The sequence below is a fragment of the Hyaena hyaena genome, unplaced genomic scaffold, assembly GCF_003009895.1.
Source record: "Hyaena hyaena isolate Hyena2069 unplaced genomic scaffold, ASM300989v1 scaffold_154, whole genome shotgun sequence".
Taxonomy (NCBI): domain Eukaryota; kingdom Metazoa; phylum Chordata; class Mammalia; order Carnivora; family Hyaenidae; genus Hyaena; species Hyaena hyaena.
In genome coordinates this window covers 820,633-828,996 of record NW_024080786.1, presented here as the reverse complement: position 1 = coordinate 828,996, position 8,364 = coordinate 820,633, and positions in this window count along the sequence as shown.

The following is an 8,364-nucleotide window of genomic DNA, read 5'->3' as shown; positions in this document are numbered from 1 at the left end:
AAATACATATGCCTTTTAACTGACACAGAAATGGACTTCTCAGGCCCATTGTATACGCGTGTGTGGATATATGTATGTGTGTGTGTGTGTGTGTGTATTATATGTATATACATACATATAAGACATGTATATGTATATGTATATGTGTGTGTATATGTATATATAACTCGCTATTTAGGGCTAATGTTGGTGACTATATTTCATCTGATGCCATTATATATATGGATATATATAATAATATATATAATATATATTATAATATATGCATATATAATGGATAGCTTTGAGGGATGGGGAGCCAGATAACATACTTAAAATCACTAACACACAATGAAAAATGGAATCCTTTTTCTTTTTTTCAGGGAGTGATAAGTAAGCACCTTAGAAAATGTAGGCAAAATGGAGGAAAAGAAAATGTGAAAGCAAAGATGAAGAAAGAAAGAAAGAAAGAAAAGAACACAATGTGGGAAAGAAAAGAACACAATGGCTTTCATTGTGTCCTGCCTGAGCTTGAGCTCAGATTGTCCTCATGTGCCTCAGGAAGGTGGAAGAGCAGTGTCAAGGCCAATTCTGGGGGATATTCTCCTTTACTCCGCAAAAGTTGTTGTCTTCAATACACTGTAGTCCACTTTTCTCCAGTTTCTTAGCAATGGGCTTGCCTTATTAGCGATTGGCTAAAAGCAAGTACATTGTCATCGACCACTGACAAAGCAAAGAACTTCTTTCCCTGGGCACTCTCTGGTTGCCCATCAATCATTTTTTATTGACTTTGAACTAGGATGCATGAATTCTAAAACTGCAATTTAAAATTTTTATAGGCAAACCAATGGTATATCAACTTATATAAAGCTGATTCTTCAATAATGCCCTTGAAAGGCATAGCCCCCTACCACTGACGGAGCTCTGTGTTTTGGTAGGAACTCTTACCAATCCCTTGGTGTATGCCAGGCACCGTGTGAGATGCTCTACTCATATTATGCGGAATCTAAGTCTCTACCAACTGTAACACACTCATTATGTCATGTGCCACCAGGAAAGCAAAAACACAACCAATAAATTGAAGGATGCTTGCCATTCAGGATGTGTTTACTGTGACACATGTATAATAAGGATGTATAATAAGCCTCAAGGCCCCATACTGCATGGAACCTTCCTAGAGGGGACCCAGAATGTGTTCACGTGGCCATGTGCGACATTTGCAAAAGATATTCTAACTTCACTCAGACCACTGTCGCCTTCTAGTCTGACTTTCCCTCTGTCACACTTCCCCTTGTGTTGGGTGGCACTGGTGTGGCCATGGGCAATGCGGGGATCTTCCAAGAGGGGAAGTTGAGTTGGGGATACATTTAGTCTGGGTACAGGGTGGTAAGTTTATGTGGTCATAGTCACATCCTTACAGTTGAGTTCTTGCTAGCCAGCTGACAGCCAATGGTTTCCAGTATTTCTACCTTCTACCGTGCCAGCTCTCCTGACAGTGGGACCCTTGGGTGCAGGGTCCAAGGTTGTATCTGGTATGTCCCACCACACTCAACCAGAAATATATGGCTTGCTTAATGGCAAAGAATCAGGGTTTGAAGTGTGTGACACCAAAAATTAGTCTGTGGAAAATTCTTCCAAATTTTACAGCTCACATAGAAAAGAAACTTCATAGAGGTTTTCCCAAATTTGACAATCTGAAAAATTCATCTGGCATTGCCTAAAATAAGTAGTGAAGGTGGAAAATAAATCTCACCAACCATAGAGAAGGAAGACTGAATTTGCCTATCTATTCTCTCTATAGAAAATGACACAATGGGGAGCCTGGGTGTCTTGGTGGATTAAGAGGCTGATCTTGGTCTCAGCTCAGACCATGATCTCAAGGTTCTTGAGTTCAAGCCCAGCATCCAGCTCTGTGCTGACAGTGTGGAGACTGCTTGGGATTCTCTTCCTCTCTTTCTCTGCTCCTCCCACTCTCTCTCTCTCAAAATAAATAAATTTTTTAAAAAAGAAAAGAAAATGGCATAGCAAAATCACTGCTCATACAACATAAGAGGGGAAAAAGACAAAGAAGTGTCACAGAAGCGTATCAAAAGTGTGATATGGTATTTTGGGGATTTTTATGATGTTTGTGATTTATGTCAGTTTTTAAAAATTTCTTATAATTTTTTCTCATCTCAAAAAAATATTCACATGCTTACTTAATTTTGCATTCATTGTTTTACATTCTCTTTTTTAAAAAGGTCCCCAAATACTACAAGGTTCAGGCCACATAAAACCTGGACCCACTCCTGGAGGCCATCTCAGTTTCAGAGAACTTTTTAGAGTTGGGGGGTGGGCGGAGTGGGGAGAAATATGTGTCTTAGAAATGATGATACACATAGCATGTATTATTCCATTTAGTTCCATGTAGCCACACTGTGAGGTAGGTGTCACATCATTTTACAGATGAGGAAACTGGACTCGGGAAGTTGAGAAATTTGCCCAAAATTACATCTGCAGTGTTAACCTACTCCTGTTGTGGTTTTACCAGCAACGTTCAGGACTTGAAGGCACAAAATTAGACCTGTGTGCAGTTGGATGGAATCACTTTTCGAGGATCCTCAAAGCTCCCCTACCCACACTAACTCGATAACATACAGAGGCAGGATTTGAACCAGATTTTTTACTAAATTCTGAAGTCTTGCCAGGACTCTGTACCACAGCCTCTCTGTAAAACAAAGGCTATCAGCCACTTCCTCCAAGTAGACATTTCTATTTCCTGATAATGGTCCAAAAAAGTACTTCATTTTCATGCATACGTGTAGTTTTGCAATTAAAAGGCTTTGTCTTCTGTTCAGGAGTTTTAGGAATTTGACAAAGGGACCATCCCCAGACTGTGCGATCAGCCTCTGCTCCACCAACCAGACCTGTCTCATCTCTAGGTTAAGACATTAAAGTGCCCTTCCTTTCAAAATGCGCATGCCTAACCTCAAAGTAGAAGCTTCATAAGAAAGCTATTCTCTGTCACTAGGAAGTTAACCAGAGTGTATTAGTCAAAAGCATGAACACTGCAGAATGCCTGGGAGGAAGCCATAGTTTCTATGCTGAGTAGCAAAGGGCAGCAGTGCTGTGGTCTTTTCCATTCTACCTAGCCTGTCACAGTCCATAAAAACTGATTAGTTCCTAGGGTGATATTCCTCTTAGCCATTAAGCCAGAACCACCAATCCAGTACTTCAGAGGACTACCTATAAGGTGGCCTATTGCCATTGCCGTTATGGCAGACATCATCACCTGGCAGCTTGAACTTGCTGTCTCCCTTCCCTATGATTTGTGGAAAGAAAGCCAGAGGTTAAATCCAAACTTTAACTTGGGATCCTTGAATGTCCTTGAAATGCACACCAATCTGTTGCAGAAATAAAGTGAGACTGCACTGCTTTGGGGAAAGAGTCCAGAACTTTCATCAGGTACTAAAACAGATCTATGAGCCCCCAAAAACTAAAGAAACACTGTTTTAGGAGAAGAGCACTAAAACCACAGTTAGTACAAGTAACAGGGAGATGCTGATAACAAAATCATAGTCAAACTGCTTTTTTTTTTCTTTGACCACAAGAGCACTCTTTAAAAGAAAAAAAAAAAATGTTTGTGTTTGAATGTGATTAAGAACCAGCTCATTATGTTTAACCAGCTTGTAATATTTTTACCTTGTTTGTAATAACTTTAACTTGTTAATCAGTTAAGAATTTGATTAGTATTAAATCATTAAAGTAATAGTTTAAGATATCCTCCTTTAAAATGGCTTATAGGGGTGCCTGGGTGGCTCAGTCAATTAAGCACCCAACTTCAGCTCAGGTCATGATCTCACGGTTCGTGGGTTCGAGCCCCACGTTGGGCTCTGTGCTGACACCTAGCTCAGAGCCTGGAGCCTGTTTCAGATTCTGTGTGTGTCTCTCTCTCTCTGACCCTCCCCTGCTCATGCTGTCTCTCTCTCTCTCACTCAGAAATAAATAAAAAACATTAAAAAAAATTTTTTAAGTGGCTTGTATTATCCTAGAAAATTGATCAACCTTCCATTTTGAAAGTACTGCACCATTTTATCTTGAACACCACACCTGAGAACCCTGCCTTTGGCCTTGTCAGACTGCTAAACAGAAAACAGTGAGCTGCACGGAAGCCATCCAGCTCCAGTTTCATTTTGACCTTCTTTTCCTTAGCTATTTTTTGTATGTATTTCCTCTGTGTTTAGAAATGCATTATTACCTGAACTAAAGCAGTAATTTGTTTCTTTTAATATAAAAAAGCTCTGCCAACTCAACCAGCTTCCTGAATCAACAAAAATGACATCATTAGGTGTTAACTTAAAAAAAAAAGCAGCTTCTTTTAAGACAGCTGCTTCTCTGTTCAACCTTCACCTCGTTTCCTTATCCATCTCCCTCTGACATGCAAATGCTTTCATCTGATATTTCTCTACCTTCAGATCCTTCCAGTCCTTGACCCATAACCCCACAGAAAAAAACTAATTTGGGCACGTGAGTCAGGCCTTTCCAGGTTGTAACTTTGAGGGAAACAGCCCACAACTGGCCTGAGAGAAACTGCAAACTGGAATGACATACCCTTCTGATAGGGAGGTTTGTGCACTGCTGATTGAGCATATATCCAAGCTCACGCATTAGTAGCTCCCTTCGAAACCAACTCTTGACAGAGGTTTGTTAAATTGATCATTAATAGAAAGACATTGTTTTCAAGAGGTAGTAATTTTTTCATTTCTTTCTTTTTTTGAGAGAGAGGGAAAAAAAAGCAAGTGTGGGGGAGGGGCAGAGAGAAGGAGAGAGAGAACCTCAAGCAGGTTCCTCCCTGTCAGCACAGAGCCTGACACAGGGTTCATTCTCACAAACTGTGAGATCATGACCTGAGGCAAAATCAAGAGTCAGACGCTAACTAACTGAGCCACCCAGGCGCTCCCAATTTTTTCATTTCTTAAATGGTCACCTTTGAGGTTTGGTTGTGTGAGGCTTGTTTTTACTCTTCCATTTCTGCAAAGAACATTGAATCTCTCTGCCTTTCCAGTTCTACTGACCACAGCAAAGCAAACATCTGATGATGTGAGAGCAGTTAAGTCCAAAACCCTTGGCGTCATTCCTACATCTCAGGCATGTCCCACCTTAGGAGTGCTCACCTCCTCTCAGTAGAAGCCAAAAAACTTTCCCTGCTTCCTTTGCAGCTAAGCCTCCCCCGTGTGATCTGGGACCCGCCAGTCAGATGGTCTTACACAAGGCATCATCTGGAAATGTGTCACCGAGGAAGCCAACTGTGCAGAATCCACTTCCTAGAAAGGGTGGTGGTGAGTGTCCAGCTTTCAGGGGTCCAGCGGCATGGGCTGTGCTGTGGTGTAGACCTTTAGGCAGCAACAGAGGCTCTTCGCTGCTTCCCTCTCAGGATGTGGTTGGTCTGAGCCTCCTTTTGGTTTCCTGACCTCCACACTTGACTCTCTGGCCTTCCTGGAGATTTTAAGAGAGTCTTCACACCCTTCATGAAGTCCTTTTCTGCTTCAACTGCTGTGAGTGGGTTCTGTCATTGGTAACCAAGATCCTTGAGAGATACTTTGCCCATAGAGCCCCACATGATCTCCAGGCAGCCTGCTTCTCATTATATCTGGCGGTGTCCTTCCCTTCTCAATGGACTTCATCTCCCTCCTCCAATGAGCTAAGCTCTTTCCTGCCCCAGGTCTTCACTCCAGCTGGCCCCTCAGTTGAGAATGTTCTGTCCCTGCTCTAAACACTGGTTCCTTCCTAAAAGAACACAGCTCAAATTGACAGGTTAGGTCCCCCTTGTGCATCCTGTCACCCTTTCCTGCCCTTCATGACACTTACCACGATTGAAATTAAGTACCTAGTTGGCTAATTAATGTTTTTCTCCCCCAAAGAGACTGTAGTAATTATAATAATAACGTTCGTTGAGCTCTTTCCAAATACTAGGAAGCCTTCTAAGCACTTGACATGGATTATCTCATTAACCCTCACTGCAACTCTCGGGAAAGTATTATTACAACACCCATTTTAAAAACGGGGAAACTGAGGCTTTGAGAAATTAAATAAAAAATCCATGACCACACAAAAAGTATGATCTGGAGCCATGAAAACTGACTCCAGGTCACATCTTAATCCCATCTGTGGTCTCCATAGTGGGTGCCTGACCACCTCCTCCAGAAGCTGTGGGAGATAAGCCATTGGAGGTGGGGGAGAAAATATGGAATTTATTTCTCTCTATATATTTATTTACCTCATCCTAATTAATTCATTTTGTATGTCCATTTTATAATGTATATAATACATTTTATGATGTACATAACAGCAATACATTACATAATTCACATGTTTTTACATAAGTAAAAACAGCATAGATAGGCTCAATTTGTTTTCTTACAAGGATGAGCAGACTCAAGTTTGGAGGCCACTGCTCTCAGCTCTGAGAAAACAGGACTCTTACTCACCAGCGCACCCCCAGGAGTTAGCACAGGGCCAGACATATGGCAGATAGCCAATAAATATGTGTTGACCGAATAGTTGTATGTCTGACAAGGACATAGCAGTAACTAAGAGGAAGAAAGTGCCAATGTCCATGTGTAAGTTAGGATTTCCCATATTTTTGAATCTCTGAAGACTTCCTTCCTTACTCCTTCTCAGATTCTAAATCTGAGGCCAGTTTTTTCATCCATGCTGGTAGACTGTCCACTCCCAGCACAGAATAATTTTCACTTGAGCCAGAGGTATTGGCAGTACCTTGGTCAGCCTGTGGTTTCTTTCCTTCTTTTCTTTAATTTTATATTTGAGAGAGAGAGAGAGGGAGGGAGGGAGAGAGAGCATGCAAATGGGGGAAGAACAGAGGGGGACAGAGAGAGAGAGAATCTCAAGCAGGAGCCATACTCAGTGTGAGAGCCTGGGATCATGACCTGAGCTGAAATCAAGAGTTAGACGCTTAACCAACTGAGCCACCCACACGTCCCAGCCTGTGGTTTCTTAGATTATTTTACACTGACCCGCTGTCATTAATAGTGAGGCCTGAATCGGGACTGGTGGTGCAGGGTGCAGCTTGGGGACATGCCAAGTCACCTGTGGAAAGTCTGCACCCAGTTCCTCTCTCTCTCTGCCTCTGCTAACCTCCCACTCAAACTATCTGAGCTGAGCTCCTCCTTCCCTGAAGTTACAAAGGCTCATGGGGACATCGGTGGGGGCGGGGGGGGGGGCTGTACCTGTGCAAGGAAGAAACAAACAACTGGGCTTTTATCAAAGAGTGCCAGGGACCAACAACGAGGACATGGCCCTTCTACCTGCTCTGACAAAGGGGTGTTGGAAGTGAAACATCACAGAACAAATTCTTGCCAAATTAGAAACTAATTAAAATCACTATCTAATGTGGGAGAGAAGATGCAACCAGCCAGCCGCGTGGGTGTGGATTTCCCACAGGGCCCTTGAAAGCTCTGCTTTGGACAGAGGTTCTTAACCCATAGATGTTATTTTTCAGTCATTTTTAGAATTCTGCAACCGTTGAACTGTTTTTAGATATTTGTGGGTTGTTTCTTCTTTAAAAATCTAAGAAATGGGAGGCTGTAGGGTGGAAGGGCGGCACAAACAGCCTGCGGAAACATCAGAGCTAACCACCAAAAGAACAATCGAGGGTCAAGGTCAGGGAAGGTGAGCCTGGTGAAGAGGCCAAGGGCTGCATTTGCAGTCACAAGTGCACCCACACACACACACACACACACACACACACACACACACGGCGGCCCCATGGGGTCAACTGACTGGCAAAATCATTCCTAGAGCTCAGGGATCCCCACAGACCAGGCTCCTACTGGCAGCCTTGCCGTGGGCGGGCTTCTTGGATCCCCACCACCTTATATTGCCTGAGGGGTGCAAGCACTGTCTCAGTCCTTTGTGTGGCCCTCCCTAGTGAGACAGGAAGCAGCTAGTAACTGCCACAGCATGGAGCTGGGTGTTGACAAAGGCCACTCCTGAAGCTGCACCCCTTTTGTGTGTCTGAAAACCAGTGAGCTCTGCTGTCCAAGCCTTCCAAGCAGAGAGAACTCCGAAGCCAGCATCCTGCACAGGGCCACTCACCAGACCCCTTTGAAGCAAATTTCTCATTTATTTAAAACGTATGAAATTTGATGGAAACATTCAATACATTTTCGTTTTCTTTTTTTTAACTTTATTTTATTTTATTTTCAGAGAGACAGAGCTTGAGTGGAAGAGGGACTGAGAGAGATTGAGAGAGAGAAAGAGAGAGAGAGACAGAGAGACAGAGAGACAGAGAGGGAGAGAGAGAACCCCAAGCAGGTTCCAGGCTGTCAGTACAGAGCCCAACTTGGGGCTTGATCTCACGAACTGTGAGTCAAATGCTCAACTGAC